Source organism: Salvelinus alpinus, chromosome 15, assembly GCF_045679555.1.
Source record: "Salvelinus alpinus chromosome 15, SLU_Salpinus.1, whole genome shotgun sequence".
Taxonomy (NCBI): domain Eukaryota; kingdom Metazoa; phylum Chordata; class Actinopteri; order Salmoniformes; family Salmonidae; genus Salvelinus; species Salvelinus alpinus.
The window spans coordinates 11191867-11212590 of record NC_092100.1 but is presented as its reverse complement, the minus strand read 5'-3'; the positions used below and the strand labels follow the sequence as shown (position 1 = coordinate 11212590).

Below are 20724 nucleotides of genomic sequence, written 5' to 3'. Positions count from 1 at the left end.
AAGTCTTCACATCCTCTCTCACACATTGGTCTTTTTCATGCCACCTTTTCTTCCATCTAATCCCGGGAAAGGAGACTGCAGATGCTGATGGACAGCACAGCTGGCAGGGCGTAGGCAACGCCATGACTTCATCACGTCAAGTGGAAGAACAGGAACAGGGAGGGTGAGAAAGTAGCCCACGGGAGGGTCGTCACAAGTTATCACAGCCACAAAGTTATAAGCCCCGCCTATCTATACAATTTATCAGATTTTTTACCTAACCCTAAACGTAAGCCTAACTTTAACCCCACTGCTAACGTTATGCCTAACTAACGGTAACCTTAAATTAAGACCAAAAAGTTTACCAAAAAATTGCATTCATTTTTACGATGTTTACTTTGTGGCTGTGGTAACTAGTTACAAACCCACGGCAGTGGAGGAGAAAGAAGGAGGGAGCTGCGAGTAGAAGGGTGGGCGAAAAAGGAGGGGGACGAGAGAGGAGAAGAGGAGGGCGCTATGACATCACCCTCCATCCAAACGTGGACAGCTGTGGTTTCTCCAAGCGCGGCTGAACAGAACTGCGATACCACACGCGTCCGAGCAGCCTGCGCTATCGGGGGATTTTAAACACTACTCAGCGCTAGAACCCAAACCGCTTCTCTGGATCTGCCGCAGGACGCTCGCATACGGGATTATTGTTTATTTGTTTATTTGAATAAGAAGATGTGAGTTTTTTTGTGTGAATGCACGATAAGAAAGAGAGGAACTCCATCGCTGATAAAGGTAGGAACAATTGTCTTTTTTTCTAACGGAGTTGTATTTGCATGCTTTGAGGTTCTTCTTTAAACGAGAAAATATGTATTTCAACTGGTTCTACATTGTGGAATGCGCGACAGGCAGTCTGCGTCCGATAGTGCCTCTTTCCATACTTGTGAATTCAGCTGACCCAGTAGCCTATGAGGTGGATGCAGGTTGCTAGTGGTACCCAAAGAGCAGCTCTCAAGAGTACTCAGATGCCGAACTCGGATGCTATACAAAGTGCTTGCTCGACGGACCAAGAAGCGGCGGGGTAGAGCTGACGCTAATACCGCAAAGGTTAGGTGACGCCGGTAACCCTACTCCGTAGCCAAAAATGTGCCGGATACCATCCTCTCATATTCTTGTACAGAGTAGCCTACTGGTGTGGGCAAATGTTATAGCGGTCTCAAACATAGCTTGTTATAAAGAAATGCAGATTAGGGTAGCCTACAGTCGCATCACTGTAGTTTAGACGTTATTTACGTGTCCGTGTGTTGGTTATTACAAGTTTATCCACTTTATTTGATGTACAATAGCCTTACTTGGTATTTGTTTAGCGCAACCATTTGTTACAGTATAAGTCCTTGAAGTTTAAGAGGTAGTTATGAATAACGCATTACTGAATCATCTTCAGTGAGAAGGTGCATATCTCCACGGGGGTGTACATTAACGAAGCCAACCATGAGAGGCGTATGCTTAGCATTTAAGACCATTCATATGAATGTAGCCTATCCGCCCGGACTAAATCCCCTCATACATTCATTGCCTTTTGATTATAAACGGCACGCTACCGGATACTGTACGTTTCAAGAGTTGAATGATATCACACATCAACTTGATATCTTTTAGGGGTTAGCCCAATGCAAAATGTTGAACATGCATTATTGACATGTGCCTTTATCGTAAAGCGTATCTGACTCTGATCCATGTTTGCGCATTCAATTGCGGGGTTCTTTTCTTCGCCGGGGATTTTGATGTTTAGCTGTGGTGCGTTATTTCCGGGTGCGCTCTCAAATCCATTCATTGAAAGGTGGAGTCACTCAGGACACGGGAACAGTGGTGGCTGGTGATTGATTGTCTGAGTGCCGGTGACACCCTTGTTTAATGTCATTATCCTATTCCAACCACCTTGACTGTTTAATGTCATTATCCTATTCCAACCACCTTGACTGTTTAATGTCATTATCCTATTCCAACCACCTTGACTGCTGGAGAGATTTTGCATGAAGAGAGGACAGGTTGCTGTTGATTTTAGTCTTATTTTTAGTCTTTTATGTATACTCTACATAATTACTTATTTTGCCCTTTGTACACCCTTTTGGTGTCTATTTGTTAGTCCATATGGAGAATAAACGTTTTCTCCTCACGTTGGCTAGCTGGGGTTTTACTATTCGCAACATACATTTAGCATACGTAGACTAGCACACAGCGATTGACTTCACATATTATGTGGATTTGTTAGGATGGAGATTACACATGACTTGTTAGGATACTTGGTTACCCATGCGCACAAACATAATGAAAAACGTTACAAAATGTTTTAGTTCAAAACATATTTCCTTATTGCCCAAATAGTAGAATATTAAAATGCGCAACAGTGGCAGCCTACAATCAAACAAATTCCCCAATTAGGCCTAAAGACTTTTGAAGAACAAAGGCATTGTTATTTTTGTTATTGAAAAGGGGAAGACGAAAATACGAAATCTTCAATAGAATGCTGTCAAATGAACCAATTTAATTGGGCTCTGAATGATACATCATTATAATGTTCTATTATTTTATGAAGCTGCCTTTGTAGGATACGAAATCTTACGGCTTGATCAGAATGGGTGTGCTTTATAAGCTTGCGAGGAACAGTATCTTGCCACAGTCAAGGCTGTGGAAAAAAACAAGGCGTAATGGAGAATTATAATACACAGCAACATCATATAGATTTGATTACGATTACACTGCATTGCTAACACGTAAGCCATTTCCCAGGCATAATAAAAAACTAAAACTAACTACAACGCTGGTACAGAGAAACACGAATGAACTCTATCACGAGCGAAATTTGGACTGACTCCTCTCTCTCCTGAATACCCATAAGCATCTGAGAGGACGAGGTGGCATTTCTCCGAAGATTTCCACAGAAAGCGCGACCCCGCCCCTTGCTCACACTCAGCCACTGTAAATAACCAGTAGTCTGAATGAGGACTACTCCAAAATGTCCCCCTGTATGGCTTTGGAACTATTTGACATTATCTGAAGAACTATTTTTCACTGTTATATTAAGTGTGGGTATAATTGGTAACTTGACCATTGATTTTTTTTCATCATCTCTTGTTTTAGAGTCTTCCTCCCTCCCTCTTCTCCCTCCCTCCCTCCCTCCCTCCCTCCCTCCCTCCCTCCCTCCCTCCCTCCCTCCCTCCCTCCCTCCCTCCCTCCCTCCCTCCCTCCCTCCCTCCCTCCCTCCCTCCCTCCATCCCTCTCCTCTTCTCCCTCCCTCCCTCCCTCCCTCTTCTCCCTCCCTCCCTCCATCCCTCTTCTCCCTCCCTCCCTCCATCCCTCTTCTCCCTCCCTCCCTCCCTCCCTCCCTCCCTCCATCCCTCTCCTCTTCTCCCTCCCTCCCTCCCTCCCTCCCTCTTCTCCCTCCCTCCCTCCATCCCTCTCCTCTTCTCCCTCCCACCATCCCTCTTCTCCCTCCCTCCCTCCCTCAATCCCTCCCTCCCTCCCTCTTCTCCCTCCCTTCCTCCCTCCATCCCTCTCCTCTTCTCCCTCCCACCATCCCTCTTCTCCCTCCCTCCCTTCCACCATCCCTCTTCTCCCTCCCTCCATCCCTCTCCTCTTCTCCCTCCCTCCATCCCACCATCCCTCTTCTCCCTCCCTCCCTCCATCCCTCTCCTCTTCTCCCTCCCTCCATCCCTCTTCTCCCTCCCTCCCACCATCCCTCTTCTCCCTCCCTCCCACCCACCATCCCTCTTCTCCCTCCCTCCCACCATCCCTCTTCTCCCTCCCTCCCTCCCTCCATCCCTCTCCTCTTCTCCCTCCCACCATCCCTCTTCTCCCTCCCTCCCTCCCTCCATCCCTCTCCTCTTCTCCCTCCCACCATCCCTCTTCTCCCTCCCTCCCACCATCCCTCTTCTCCCTCCCTCCCTCCATCCCTCTTCTCCCTCCCTCCATCCCTCTCCTCTTCTCCCTCCCTCCACCCCTCTTCTCCCTCCCACCATCCCTCTTCTCCCTCCCTCTTCTCCCTCCCTCCCTGCCTCCCTCCATCCCTCTTCTCCCTGCCTCCCTCCCACCATCCCTCTTCTCCCTCCCCCCTCTTCTCCCTCCCTCCCTCCATCCCTCTTCGCCCTCCCTCCCACCATCCCTCTTCTCCCTCTCTCCCCCCATCCCTCTTCTCCCTCCCTCCCTCCCTCCCTCCCTCCCTCCCTCCCTCCCTCCCTCCCTCCCTCCCTCCCTCCCTCCCTCCCTCCCTTCCTTCCTCCCTCCCTCCCTCCCTCCCACCTTCCCTCTCTTCCTTCCTCCTCTTCTTCAGAGAACAGTTAAGACATCCAGGTGTAATACAACATTAGCCAAACACTTTGTTCTGTATTGTATTTAGTAAATGCCAGTATAATGTCTGCTAAATTAAATTAAAGGCATGTCCCCATGAAAACCACACACCATATATGTTGTAGTCTCTGATATGAATCTAGACCAGACATATTCTTTATTGTGTAATAGTACATGGAACTACATGGAAATAAAGCATGACATCCTCAGTGTTTCCTCCCAGCTCTAATGTTGTCCCCTATAGTGGCCATATCTCCCTCCATCCACCAGTGCACCCCGGGCTTTTCTAAGAGGTGAATGTCAAGATCAGAGATGTAAGACATTCTCCTTATTCAGTGTTTAATCTCTTCTATAGAGACATTGTCTTACCACTTGAGGATTAAACAAGATTCTCCTCCACATTGTTACATTTTCAGTCAGGCCTGTCACAGGACAGTCCCATTACTGGGGCCTTCCCCTAGTTAATGGCTTGTAAATGGTTTATGAAGCGCCCTTTATCAAACGTGTGTTGTTCACACACAATCAAGTACCTCCATTTTCATTGAAATGCCTTGGAAACAACGTTGATTCAAGCAGTGTGTGCCCAGTGGGCTGTGTGGCCAACATGCGTGTGCACGCACACACACGCCGGTTGCAATCCCTTTCCCGTGGGATGAGTCACATTCTGCAGTCACTCCACCATCATACAGCACAGTACATGATTGTGGCCACTGCGTCGTTAATGCAGTCCAAATGGAATGGATGATTGAGGCCACTGCATCGTTAATGCAGTCTAAATGGAATGGATGATTGTGGCCACTGCGTCGTTAATGCAGTCCAAATGGAATGGATGAAGTCCAAATGGAATGGATGATTGTGGCCACTGCGTCGTTAATGCAGTCCAAATGGAATGGATGATTGTGGCCACTGCGTCGTTAATGCAGTCCAAATGGAATGGATGATTGAGGCCACTGCGTCGTTAATGCAGTCCAAATGGAATGGATGATTGAGGCCACTGCATCGTTAATGCAGTCCAAATGGAATGGATGATTGAGGCCACTGCATCGTTAATGCAGTCCAAATGGAATGGATGATTGTGGCCACTGCATCGTTAATGCAGTCCAAATGGAATGGATGATTGTGGCCACTGCATCGTTAATGCAGTCCAAATGGAATGGATGATTGTGGCCACTGCGTCGTTAATGCAGTCCAAATGGAATGGATGATTGTGGCCACTGCGTCGTTAATGCAGTCCAAATGGAATGGATGATTGTGGCCACTGCATCGTTAATGCAGTCCAAATGGAATGGATGATTGTGGCCACTGCGTCGTTAATGCAGTCCAAATGGAATGGATGATTGTGGCCACTGCGTCGTTAATGCAGTCCAAATGGAATGGATGATTGTGGCCACTGCGTCGTTAATGCAGTCCAAATGGAATGGATGCAGCTGGAGAGGCTTTTAAAGCACCCTAAAGGCGTGATGCGTAGCGAGAAACATATAATCATGTCAACGTTATGGAGAACTTTGAATGAAACACACACACACACACACACACACACACACACACACACACACACACACACACACACACACACACACACACACACACACACACTCGGCGGTGGCCATCTAATTATCAGGCAGAAGCTTGTTAGTTGTCACCTCAAGATAAACAGTCAGGGGGGTTTTGGGTAATGTTTTCCCGCTGCCGGCAGAATTACAAATTCTAAGTAGGAAAATGTCAATGTGAAAATATCCCTCCTCTCCCCCGGCCATGCACAAACACATTTGCCCCGACTCATTTGTTTTTGAAGAAATGTAAATAGTGGGTAAAGGAAAGGTTGACATCCACATACTCCCCACCCTGAGCCTCCTCATAACTCACAGTGAATGAGTAATTTAGACAGGGTCAGAGGATGCTAGAGGAACCCACGACTGGTGCCGCCAGTTCTCTGCTGCGGCCAAATGGTGGCGCATACAGGCGTTCTTATCAGGCAGCATATGGTCCTCAAATGTATATTCAAATGCTGTCCTGGAACACTCAGAGAAGGTAGAAAAAAATCACTTGCATTCAATTGCACAGATAGATCTAGTGGTCTGTCGTCATCACTGAAAACTTGCTAGGTCCTTGATGATATACTGTATTGTACATTGCCATTCGAATGAGAGTGGCAGAAAAAAATTATTATTCACCACTAAGTTTCCATCCTTATTTTGCTCCACTGTGAAGCTTGACACTTTAATGGGTTTGATGTGTATGCAAGTGGGGCTGTCGGGAAAAGGCAGGCTGAGGACGGGGACCACTGCATGCAGAAAGCCAGGGACGTCTCCTCACATCCGAGAAGAGAGATCAAGCTCACTCTCCTCTACTCCGTGGCTGCTGGGAGAAACGCCTAGGGGCTTCTCTTGTGTCAGACTGATTGGAAGGGGAATACACGGAGTGATCCGGGGTCAACGCTGTCTCAAAGTTGTCTCTCTGTGAAAGGGGGAACCTGTACTGTGTTCTTGGGGGATGAGAAAGAAGGTGACACTAACAATGAAGGTCTGCTTGGTTATGTGTATTTCTCTGCTTAATTGATAAGGAGAGAGGGAAGGAATGGAGGGAAGAGAGGAGGGGGGTGAGCTGTAGCAGGAGATGCTGCTGGGAATTCTGAAGAAATCATCAAGTGCAGATTTCCGTCGCTTTTTTTCTGGGATACAGGCTCAAGGTCTGATTGGAGGTTAGGTTGTGTCTCTTCCACAGATCGTGTAACACATAGATATAGCCAAGGTATCAAATCAAATCAGATTTTATTGGTCGTACACATATTTACCAGATGTTATTGCGAGTGTAGCGAAATGCTTGTGTTGTGTGTATGTTACCTATTGGTTAACATCCTAATTAAGTTATACCTACTCACAGGTTTTAAGTAATAACAAATATTGAGTTTCCTGAAGTGTCTACTCCGTTTTGTTCATTTCTCACCGTGTAGCCATCTTAGTAATGTTGCGTAATCACAACAGTGTAATAACTGGACACAGAGATAATTACAGATGTATCAACGTTGTGAAATAGAGGGAAATTACACTGAGAATACACAACATTAAGAACACCTGACCTTCCCAGGACATATACTGACCAGGTGAATCCAGGTGAAATCTATGATCCCTTACTGATGTCACTTGTTAAATCCACTTCACTCAGTGTAGATGAAGGGGAGGAGACAGGTTAAAGGAGGATTTTTAAGTCTTGAGCCATGGATTGGGTGTGTGTGTCATTCAGAGGGTGAATGGGCAAGACAAAAGATTGAAGTGTCTTTGAACAGAGTATGATAGTAGGTGCCAGACGCACCGGTTTGTGTCAAGAACTGCAATGCTACTGGGTTTTTCTGTGATCAACAGTTTCCTGTTTGTATCAAGAATGGTCCACCACCCAAAGGCCATCCAGCCAACTTGACACAACTGTGGGAAGCAATGGAGTCAACATGGGCCAGCGTCCCTGTGCAACGCTTTTGGCACCTTGTAGAGTCCATTCCCCGACGAATGGAGGTTGTTCTGGGGGCAAAAGGGGGGTTGCAACTCAATTAGGAAGGTGTTCCTAATGTTTTGTACACTCAGTGTATAAGACACACCAGTATGTTTGAAAATATATAACAGATGTAATCAAAGCATAATTTGAGTGGTAATGAGAGCGCATCACAAAAACATATTAGGTTAGCTTTTTATTTGGAAATAGGCAAGTTGAAGAGCATTGTGGACAAGCTGAAAGCAAGGGAAAGGATTTTGTGTCGTTGTGTACTCAACAAATCTTTTTGAGCCAATATGATTGATGACATGATTATTGACATGTTTATTAGAGTAGAATTCTTAATTGCCCATGAGGGAATTTCTCTTGGAGTTTCAGTCTTAGAAGCACTGCCAATACACAACACAAGGTACAGATGTACTTAGTTCATAACACATTGAATTTGCTAAACATGAAACAACAGTAAATGTTGTATACATACAGTACAGCATGAGAAACCATGCTGTACTGGGGTCCCTCATCCTGCCAGCACGGGCAGGTTCCCCTGTCTCCTATCAGCTCCATACAGATTGGATAACAAACTCTCCCTGGCAGGATGCCTTCCTTCTGGAAAATAGACAATTAAGAGCCCTATCACTGGCCGAGGCATCGAGGAAGAAGTCTCTCTCGGGGCAAGGCTGTTAACGAGGCTAGCGCCACATGGCCCCTCGAGGCATAACTCTTGAAGGTCAGCGCGACATTTCGCCTCCTGCTTCTTTGCCATGACAACACAGTCATCGGTCGCCGTGGACAACGTTTGTCCGGGTGAGGGGGGCCGTTAGGGTAACGCGTTGTGACAACGGCAGCAAGTCGCTGTCGTTAGTTGTTAATCCTGTTAGTTAGAACAAGCGCCATTACCGGTTAAATATCTATGAATGATTCATCATTTTCATGTTCAATGCTTTTATGTTTTATTGAGGTGGTACTACAATGCTCCCTGTGTGTCGTGTGCCTGTTGTGTGTGTGCCTGTTGTGTGTGTGTGTGTTGTTTGTGTGTGTGTTGTTTGCGTGTGTGTGTGTTGTTTGTGTGTTGTGTCTGTGTTGTGTGTTGTAGAACGACTGATGCTTCAAGGGAGGACCAAAGGCTAGGGCAGCAGAATTAAGATAAGGGGGGATCTATGACCTTGTACATTTCATCTGCAGATATAATAAAATCTTAATCTTCAAGAATAATCCATTTAGACTCTGCTGTATGCGTTGCCATATGGTGCTGTGCAAGCTTCCCTTTTTATTCAACCTTTATTTAACTTGTATTTAACTAGGCAAATCAGTTAAGAACAAATTATTGTTTACAATGATGGCCTACCCCGGCCAAACCCTAACCCGGACGATGCTGGGCCAATAGTGCGCCGCCCTATGGGATTCCCAATCACGGCCGGTTGTGATACAGGCTGATACAGCCCATTTGGATCCAACAATGGGCCTGGGGAACTTAAAAGTAAGGGTCAGAGGGGAAGATAGAAAGAGAGGAGAGAGAGAGATAGAGAAAGGGGCACCAGGCCTTTGTAAGAGGCATCAATGATTATTGATCAACGTGCATATATACAGTATGCCATTGTGCCTGGTTGAAACATGTACGGCCTACCTTTCTGGACTTGTATATTTTCCTCCCCCTCTTCTGCCTCTTCCTTTCCTGCTGGTGAGCTACATACACCAGCTCCCTACAACAGCTACCTACACCAGCTACCTACACCAGCTCCCTACAACATCTACCTACAACATCTACCTACAACAGCTACCTACAACAGCTACCTACAACAGCTACCTACAACAGCTACCTACAACATCTACCTACAACAGCTACATTCAACAGCTACCTACAACATCTACCTACAACAGCTACATTCAACAGCTACCTACAACAGCTACCTACAACAGCTACCTACAACATCTACCTACAACAGCTACATTCAACAGCTACCTACAACATCTACCTACAACAGCTACCTACAACAGCTACCTACAACATCTACCTACAACAGCTACCTACAACAGCTACCTACAACAGCTACCTACAACAGCTACCTACAATATCTACCTACAACAGCTACATTCAACAGCTACCTACAACATCTACCTACAACAGCTACCTACAACAGCTACCTACAACATCTACCTACAACAGCTACCTACAACAGCTACCTACAACAGCTACCTACAACAGCTACCTACAACATCTACCTACAACAGCTACATTCAACAGCTACCTACAACATCTACCTACAACAGCTACCTACAACAGCTACCTACAACAGCTACCTACAACAGCTACCTACAACATCTACCTACAACAGCTACATTCAACAGCTACCTACAACATCTACCTACAGCAGCGACCTACAACAGCTACCTACAACAGCTACCTACAACATCTACCTACAACAGCTACATTCAACAGCTACCTACAACATCTACCTACAACAGCTACATTCAACAGCTACCTACAACAGCTACATACACCAGCTACCTACAACAGCTACCTACAACATCTACCTACAACAGCTACCTACAACAGCTACCTACAACAGCTACCTACAACAGCTACATTCAACAGCTACCTACAACAGCTACCTACAACAGCTACATTCAACAGCTACCTACAACAGCTACATTCAACAGCTACCTACAACAGCTACATTCAACAGCTACCTACAACATCTACCTACAACAGCTACATTCAACAGCTACCTACAACAGCTACCTACAACAGCTACATACACCAGCTACCTACAAGAGCTACCTACAACAGCTACCTACAACAGCTACCTACAACATCTACCTACAACAGCTACCTACAACAGCTACCTACAACAGCTACATTCAACAGCTACCTACAACAGCTACCTACAACAGCTACCTACAACAGCTACCTACAACAGCTACATTCAACAGCTACCTACAACAGCTACCTACAACAGCTACATTCAACAGCTACCTACAACAGCTACATTCAACAGCTACCTACAACATCTACCTACAACAGCTACATTCAACAGCTACCTACAACAGCTACCTACAACAGCTACATACACCAGCTACCTACAACAGCTACCTACAACATCTACCTACAACAGCTACATACACCAGCTACCTACAAGAGCTACCTACAACAGCTACCTACAACAGCTACCTACAACAGCTACCTACAACAGCTACCTAAAACAGCTACCTACAACAGCTACCTACAGCAGCTACCTACAACAGCTACCTACAACAGCTACATTCAACAGCTACCTACAGCAGCTACATACACCAGCTACCTACAACAGCTACCTACAACAGCTACATTCAACAGCTGCCTACACCAGCTACGTACAACAGCTACCTACAACAGCTACCTACAACAGCTGCCTACAACAGCTACATTCAACAGCTACCTACAACAGCTACATTCAACAGCTACCTACAGCAGCTACCTACAGCAGCTACATACAACAGCTATCTGCAGCAGCTACCTACAACAGCTACCTACAACAGCTACCGACAACAGCTACCTACAACAGCTACCTACAACAGCTACCGACAACAGCTACCTACACCAGCTACCTACAACAGCTACCTACAACAGCTGCCTACAACAGCTACCTACAGCAGCGACCTACAACAGCTACCTACAACAGCTACCTACAACAGCTACCTACAACAGCTACATTCAACAGCTACCTACAACAGCTACCGAATAACAGCTACATTCAACAGCTACCTACAACAGCTACCTACAACAGCTACCTACAACAGCTACCTACAACAGCTACCTACAACAGCTACCTACAACAGCTACCTACAACAGCTACATTCAACAGCTACCTACAACAGCTACCTACAACAGCTACATTCAACAGCTACCTACAACAGCTACCTACACCTGCTGCCTACAACAGCTACCTACACCAGCTACCTACAACAGCTACCTACAACAGCTGCCTACAACAGCTACCTACAGCAGCTACCTACAACAGCTATCTGCAGCAGCTACCTACAACAGCTACCTACAACAGCTACCGACAACAGCTACCTACAACAGCTACCTACAACAGCTACCGACAACAGCTACCTACACCAGCTACCTACAACAGCTACCTACAACAGCTGCCTACAACAGCTACCTACAGCAGCGACCTACAACAGCTACCTACAACAGCTACCTACAACAGCTACCTACAACAACTACCTACAACAGCTACCTACAGCAGTTACCTACAACAGCTACATTCAACAGCTACCTACAACAGCTACCGACAACAGCTACCTACAACAGCTACCGACAACAGCTACCTACAACAGCTACCTACAACAGCTACCTACAACAGCTACATTCAACAGCTACCTACAACAGCTACCGACAACAGCTACCTACAACAGCTACCGACAACAGCTACCTACAACAGCTACCTACAACAGCTACCTACAACAGCTACCTACATTGCTGCCACTGTCTGCTACTGACTCCCCTCTGTTGTCTCAGTCTATATATTCTCCTATTACCGGCTCAAACAAAGCTTCATGAATCCAAATGGATTTGTCTATCTGATTCCCATGCCATTACTTACTAACCCTCCCAGAGATGTAATGTTCAGTGTTCTATTGGGCTTCAGACCATGCATGCGGGTGAATCCAAATTCTGGATCCAACCGGGGGGGGATTGGAAATTGGAAGTTCAGCGCTCTGTGTTTTTGTCAATGAGGATGAACAGACTAGTCTATTTGTGTGTGTCACTGTGATGGCTAACAAGCTAAAAACACCAGGGCAAAGGATAGGCTAAGGTGACACGCCTAACTGTTGCTTCAGTAGGCTTATGTTAGTTTTTGTCAGCCATTGTGTTTATGAAATTGTGTCCGTATCTCCGGCTGGCCGTGTAGCGTCTCACAACAACCCAATCAGATGGGCTAAACCGCGGTCTAGCTATTAGCGCATGATAGCATATCAGGAGGATTACGTTTAATTCTAATTGAACAATTTCCCCATCGCCGCACTTTGCCGCGGCCAAGCATTACTTATTGTTTGTCCAGTGCCATCGATTAAAGGACTCTGGTAATTGTTTTGTCTGAGCTTGATTAACAAACCTGTGCTTTCTCCAGCCAACTTGTTCAACAGCTGCCTTAACTGCTAGCATTAGGCTAGGCCCTTTGGCTTCTCCATAGTATTTGGTAAATATTTTCTTAACTCTTTCTTGAACTGCACTGTTGGTTAAGGGCTTGTAAGTAAGCATGTGACATGTTGTATTTTGCACAGGTGACAAATGAAGTTTGATTTGATTTGATAGAGAGGAATGTTGTGGAAAACGAAGCGGAGAAGGGAAAATAGGAAAGAAAATATATGTGTTTCTGCCTTTCGCTTGTTTACTCATTTTCAAAGCGAGGATAGAGTTTCATGAACAGGAGATGGGTGCCAGGGTTCATTAGCTGAGCTAACAGTGCTTAGTCAATAGTTCAAAATGGCCGCCTCTTATCTATGAGTATCGTGGGTCACTGGGCCTCAGATTCAAGAGCAAGGAGCTATGCATGTGCAGTGTACTTGTCTTCTGCTGTGGATGGATGGGTCTGTGTAATCTATGGAATGTTGAGAATGTGCCTGGTTGAACTTGTTTTTGACTTCCATAATCCTGAAGAAATACGGGGAGAAGGGAGGGAGGATTCCCAGGTGCGGGATGTGGAGGAGGATCAGGAGGAGAGATGATTGAAAGCCAGGGAGCAGCCAGAGGTCCCGACATGTTTTCAGACACATGGAGCGTAGAACATTGTAGTTCTATGATAGCTCCTAGAGAGGGGTCGGGCCGTCTTTCCCACGCATAAGCAGCACGCATCAAACCTCTATTCTCCATATCTAGCATCATACTTCTGCCTCTTGCCTCTGTGTTCAAGATGTATGATTATTTTTAACTTGTGCCATCTTATTTCTGCTTCCTGCCTCCATGTTAGAGTTTTTCATGGTTATTTTGTTTTTGGGTGGCTGCTTGTTAGTTAGCCACCTCTTTCCGCCGACCAGTAGTAGGATATAGATGAAAGGCAGGCAGAATGCTCGGTAGAGGGATGACGTCTACTTAAAGGTCATTTATTTCTTCTGTCACTTTGTTAGGGCGAGGGAGGAAATGACAAAACGCTGGTTGTTTATGACCCCCAGTGCTGGTAGGCGGCTTTCTAGCAGGAATTTGCTTCTTCTTCTCTGTTTAATTCATGTCCTTGGAGGTGTGTGTTAGTGTAGCAGTGAGGGGAATCTCACAAGGCTTAATTAGAGAGAAAAAACACACAAACTCTCAATTCCCAGGCTATCGCCACTGCCTTGATATGTTTTACCCCCCCCCCCCCCAATTAAATCATGAAGACCTTTGACAAAACAAATCAGGCTGTCAATTTCTCAACGGTACCCCGTTCATCATTTTGATTAATCTCACAGAGATGGGCTGGGTAGATATTGGAAATAGGCTTTTTGCACTCTCTCTCTCTCTCTTAAAACTGTAGATTCCTAGAGCTCAGAAAACATGGCATGTTTAAAAAAAAAAATGTTTTCAATGTTTTAAGATTGGCAGATGAGAGGAGTAGGACACCTCATGCCTTGGTCCAGCTGTAACCTCTTGATGACTCAGCAGGGCCACTGGAGAGAGGGAGAATGAGAGGGAGAGAGAGAGAGGGAGAGAGAGAGAGAGAGAGAGAGAGAGGGAGAGGGGCGATATATCTGTGAATTCAGCAAGTTACTTTTTAATTGACAGGAGAATAAAGGCCTGGTTCTCCGCTCAAGAGCCGCCATTGCTGGGCATGTTTCATGTCATTTTAACTGAATTCTTTCCTCTGTTTCTAATTTTCCTCTCCCTTTCTCTCTCTCTCTCTGACACACACATTCTATCTCTCACACACACACACACATTCTCTCTGTCTCTCGTTTTCTCTTTCTCTATATCTCTCTTTTTCGCTATATCTCTCACACGTTCTCTCTCTCTCACATTCTCTCTCTTTCTCTCTCTCTCACACACACATTATATCTCTCTCTCATGTTCTCTTTCTTTATATCTCTCTCTCTTGTTCTCTCTCACACACACATTATATCTCTCACACACACATACACATTATCTCTCTCATTCTCTCGTTCTCGTCTCAGCTGCTCAACTCCCTTCCATTTTCCACTGTTCCTCCCTCCGCTCTCTCCCTTTCTTCTCTCTCTCTCTTCTCACCCTCTCTTATCTCCCTCTCGTCTCTCTCTGTCTGTCTCCTTCCCTTTATCTATTTGCATTTCCCTCTTGAGTTCTCTCCTGGCTCATCTCTCTGCTTGTCATCTACTCCGTTCGACTTCTAAAGCATTCTGGAGTTTCTTTTTAAATAGGGAAATTAAGACAGATAGGGACTAAGGGCAGGCAGTGTTCAGAGACTTTCCTAGGCAGTCAGCTCTGGAAAATATAGGCCAATCTGCAGTACTAAGCCAGTACCATTTTAAGTTTGGCAGTTAAGATGAATTCATAATAGTTATTGTCTCATAACTGGAGATTTGTTATCCATAGTCTAATTTAATAAAACCAAAGGTTGTTGTACTAACTTAACACTCATAGTGAAAATTATTGATTTTAAATGAGTGATGATACCCATTTGTTACAAAACTATGTATGCCATGGCATAGATGAAGCCTAGCCTCCAGTTTGAGAAACTCTTTCGATTGTGCTTCCCACTGCATCTTGACTTCCAGAGTTTCAGATTTAGTCTAAAGTGCACATACATCATATGACTAAATCAAATGCGAACCCCGGTTAAAGCAAAAGTATGTAACTTTTTTGTTTGACCCGACGAAATATAAATTTGAGTTATAGATCTTTAATTCTCATTGAAAACAAGTCTAAGAAGCAATATATCTGTTCTATTTCTCATGTATTGCACACCAGCTTCAAACAGCTGTGTGTTTTATTTATTTAACTAGGCAAGTCAGTTAAGAACAAATTCTTATTTACAATGACGGCCTACCCCGGACGATGCTGGGCCAATTGTGCGCTGCCCTATGAGGCTCCCAATCACGGCCAGATGTGATGCAGCCTGGATTTGAACCAGGGTCTGTAGTGACACCTCTTGCACAGAGACGCAGTGCCTTAGACCGCTGCGACACTCGGGAGCCATACTATGTATTTCGTTATGGAAAATATATTTTACAGTGTTTTAGATGATACAATTATTCTCTACACAATGACTGCTTGTTTTGTTACATAAACATTTTTTGGGGGCAAACTATTAGAATTTGAGAAACCAGGAATTGACGTAGCGATTTCTGCTTTTTGGAAATAGGCTTGGCTTTTTGCTCTCTCCCACTTAATACTGTAGATTCCTAGAGCGCAGAAAACATGGCATGTTTTGCATTTTCATGCCTGTCCATGGAATCGTAAACCTTGGCACTTTCACGGCCATCTTTGTTTGTATCTTTTGTTCTTGAAAGCAGTGATCTGGTTTCATTGCCTTCACTGGAGTAGCATATATGTGCAAAGTGTATTCTCTGGTATTGCACAAGTGTGTGTGTGTGTGTGTGAAGGGGGGGGGGGGGGGGGGGTGTCAATTACCGTTAGACAACAGTTAGATATAGACTAAAACGTATTGCAACACTCTGTATCGACTGAAATTATGAACTTCGTATTTTGCCCTACTCAGGATTAACACAAAGTATATAAGCAAATTGATATGCAAGTCAAACTTCCTCCATTCCCATCGGTAAAAGGATTGAAATGATGACTCACTGGGAAGAGGGCGGCAGGTAGCCATGTGGTTATTAAGAGCGCTGGGCCAGTAACCAATAGGTTGCTCCTTTGAATCCTCAAGCTAACTAGGTGGAGAAAAAAAATTTGATGTTCCCTTGAGCAAGACACTTAACCCTAATTTCTAACTGATTAAAATGTAGAGTGATAAAAGGTACATTTTGGGGGTTTTGTGGGTTTTAGTCGAGACAATTGGCTACTGGACAACTGTTTCTCTCAAAGTCTTGAACATCCATGAAAGAAGTTGATATCTATATCATTTTTTTCAAAAGGATGATTTATCCTGTTTTAGTCTATTTCTGAATACTTTCATATTGTACACTACACGTACATAATATAATAATGTATGCCATTTAACAGACGCTTTTATCCAAAGTGACCTATAGTAATGCATGCATACATTTTATGTACGGGTGGTTGCATGTGTCATGCTCTACCAACTGAGCTGCAAAGGACCACGTAAGACGATAAGACTATGCACTAGCGAGTAGCTACTGCTCTGCTCTCCTCTCTTTTGAACGTCTAGAGCCTATACTATCTACATCTTGTCAGGAATAAAATGCACCCCTGCCCCCAGCTGTATCCTGACAGTGTAATGGATTCAATATTGTGATAGTGTTTTATTTGTGGCCTACCGAAGCCCTGACTTCATACTCACTGTGTCTCTCCCTTCTTACTCTTTTGACAAATTTGCCCTAATTTATGGCTGTATAAAAGGCTTGAAGGCAATCCATTCTCCGCTCTCGGTCTCTCCAGAGTGCCTCCCCCTGGGACAGATCTAAACCCCCATACAAATGTCCTATCTTCATTTCACCAGTTTGTCACAGCAGGAAAATAATCCAGCAGCAACAGGACATGTGAATTATAATTTATCAACATTTTTGTATGGGTTGATACATTTTTCTGAAGTGGAAATTAAAACTTTACATGCCCTTTTAAACCGTTTAAAAGTCTGCAGGATTATTTTTCCTGCTGTGAAAATTCTCTGCAACAACAGAGTGATGAAATTAAGATAGCAGATCTGTGGGTCTTAACGCTTTGTAGCCGGCTAATTCTCAGCATAAGGAGCTAACCTACAGATAGTTAATCATTCTGTTATTGGTGTCGGCCACCAACTTGTAAGGTCTATTCCTTGCTTCTTTCTTCTCTTCTTTTGTTGTTGCGCAATGTCCTTGAGTTTCTTTAGAAGGCGATTGAAATGCAATATAGCTCTGTATTCTCATTGTAATCTTCTGTGTCCTATTTCTTTATCACAGTGTGGAGCTACTGTACATAGTGCATGTGGACTACTTCTTCAAGAATATAGAGTGATGCTAATTGTTGGAAGTGTCTGAAAAATGGTTAATGGGTATTAGTTCTGGCTAAGATAGGTTAATGGGTCTTAGTTCTGGCTGAGACCTGTTAATGGGTCTTAGTTCTGGCTAAAACAGGTTAATGGGTCTTAGTTCTGGCTATGATTGGTTAATGGGTATTAGTTCTGGCTAAGATAGGTTAATGGGTCTTAGTTCTGGGTGAGACAGGTTAATGTGTCTTAGTTCTGGCTAAGACAGGTTAATGGGTCTTAGTTCTGGCTGAGACAGGTTAATGGGTCTTAGTTCTGGCTAAGACAGGTTAATGGGTCTTAGTTCTGGCTAAGACAGGTTAATGGGTCTTAGTTCTGGCTAAGACAGGTTAATGGGTCTTAGTTCTGGCTGAGACAGGTTAATGGGTCTTAGTTCTGGCTAAGACAGGTTAATGGGTCTTAGTTCTGGCTGAGACAGGTTAATGGGTCTTAGTTCTGGCTGAGACAGGTTAATGGGTCTTAGTTCTGGCTAAGACAGGTTAATGGGTCTTAGTTCTGGCTAAGACAGGTTAATGGGTCTTAGTTCTGGCTAAGACAGGTTAATGGGTCTTAGTTCTGGCTAAGACAGGTTAATGGGTCTTAGTTCTGGCTGAGACAGGTTAATGGGTCTTAGTTCTGGCTGAGACAGGTTAATGGGTCTTAGTTCTGGCTAAGACAGGTTAATGGGTCTTAGTTCTGGCTAAGACAGGTTAATGGGTCTTAGTTCTGGCTAAGACAGGTTAATGGGTCTTAGTTCTGGCTGAGACAGGTTAATGGGTCTTAGTTCTGGCTAAGACAGGTTAATGGGTCTTAGTTCTGGCTAAGACAGGTTAATGGGTCTTAGTTCTGGCTAAGACAGGTTAATGGGTCTTAGTTCTGGCTAAAACAGGGAAATGTGTCTTCATGGCCTAACCTATCCTCCTGCACTATGGTTTCAGAGTTGGACTCTCTCTCTCTCTCTCTCTCTCTCTCTCTCTCTGTTCCTCCCTCTGGCTTTGCCTAATGGCTGTTAATGAAGAGGGAATTTGAGAAGAGCTGACACAGGCTCGTCCTCTCTCTCAATGCTCTATCCCTCTCTCTCTCTCTCTCTCTCTCAATTCTCTCTCTCTCTCAATTCTCTCTCACACAATCTCTCTTTCTCTTACACACATCCACACACACACGGTGTGCACAGCTTGTCCTTCATAATATCACAGATGACATTAATCTTTAAATGACTGTTGGCTCATCCCAAGACTTTCAATCCATTAGAGAAATAGCTAAGAAGTGAGATGAGAGAGTGAGAGAGAGAGAGGTTGTTAGAGAGAAAAACAGGGAAAAAAAGAAGGGATGACATGAATGATAATGGATGTTGAACCTGTACCATAACAACATCCATGCAGAGAGAAGGGAGCACATTATTGTTACCCTCTTCAGGTCGCCCTTTGTGGACAAACGTTTCTGGTTAGCCCCCCACACCTTTACTCATCCCCTCTCACTCCTCCCACCCCAAGGTCAGCGGGGACCTGGTTGCTAAGCTACGCTCTGGCCCATCCCCCTCCAGTGAGATATGGTGCGTCTGACATCATTACCCTTGTTGTGACAGGTTTCATGTGTGCCCCCAGGAACCATACATCAGGGTGACTGATATGAAGGCCGGACCAATAGCATCCAACCAGCCAAGTGGCCTAACACAGCATTCACCACTGCAGCCCAGTTCGGAAATAGTTTGTTAGTTTCTTCAGGTCTTTGTTTATTTGTTCCTTCCTTCCTTCCTGACCTACTTGTGGCTATCAGTGATTCTGTGTGTTGATAGGGTGTGATATATAGGAGTGGAACCCTTATTTAAACCAATCCTATCATGTCAGATCTGTGATAGGAGGAAGGAATATGCATTTCTGAAATATATTCCAATATGTTCTGTAAAGGACCAACCATGCACATTTTCTCTGGGGGACTTTGGCAAGCTTGCACCCCAAGGGGGGAACAGAGTGAAGTAGAGATGGTAGACAAAACCCTGTCCCGCTGTGGGGGGGGGGTGTGACCGTCCCTCCACTCCAAATTACCAATTGAATCCTCTGTGATTACAACACAATAGTAATAGTAATTAGTCAATCATTTCTGATGCCACTGTTTTACATATTTTCTCCCTATTGGAAAAAAACCTCACAGTTCATAATCCTCCTTTAGGTTAAATTAAAAGACAATGATGCACTCGTCAATAGTCTTCCATTGTGGTGTCTTCTCATTGGATAACTGTCCTTCACTGCAACCTGACCTCTACCCCGACAGCCCAACCCCATCAACCCTGCCTCCACACATGTCTCTTAACCACTATTCTCTGCATTGATCTGGGGTCCTATCAGTGTGTGGGTTCTAAGAAAAGTCCCATTGACATCCTTTGTGGTGGTACCAAAATGATTCTGCTTAAAGGAGGATCCTTAAGAGCCAACTCTTATACAGCCAACAATATGCAATACGGTTGGACTGGATCCATGATCCATGATCCAATACCCCCCCCCCCCCCCAATCAGATCAACTGAGAGCTAACCACATGACCATTAGGGATTCATTTTTTGTGTGTATTTATGTGTGTGTGTGTGTGTGTGTGTGTGTGTGTGTGTGTGTGTGTGTGTGTGTGTGTGTGTGTGTGTGTGTGTGTGTGTGTGTGTGTGTGTGTGTGTGTGTGTGTGTGTGTACATGCATGTGTTTCATTAATTGAAAGAGTGTGTATTGGATAGGGGTTTGAACATTAAAACGTTTCAACGAAGTTGGAATCCATAACATTGAGAAAAATCCCTTTTCCTCCACAAATGTAAAATCCCAGTGCAGTTATCACAAACATATACAGTCATTTTCCGTGTTA

General features: G+C 44.7%; 1 protein-coding gene across 1 annotated transcript in view; it reads left to right on the top strand.

Annotated features, from left to right (window-relative positions):
• Window positions 1–540: 540 nt before the first annotated feature.
• Window positions 541–20724, top strand: part of ptprsa (protein tyrosine phosphatase receptor type Sa) — a 454642-nt gene continuing 434458 nt past the window's right edge. The window contains 1 exon segment of the mRNA XM_071342488.1: window positions 541–762. The gene's annotated coding sequence lies outside the window, so the exon portion shown is untranslated.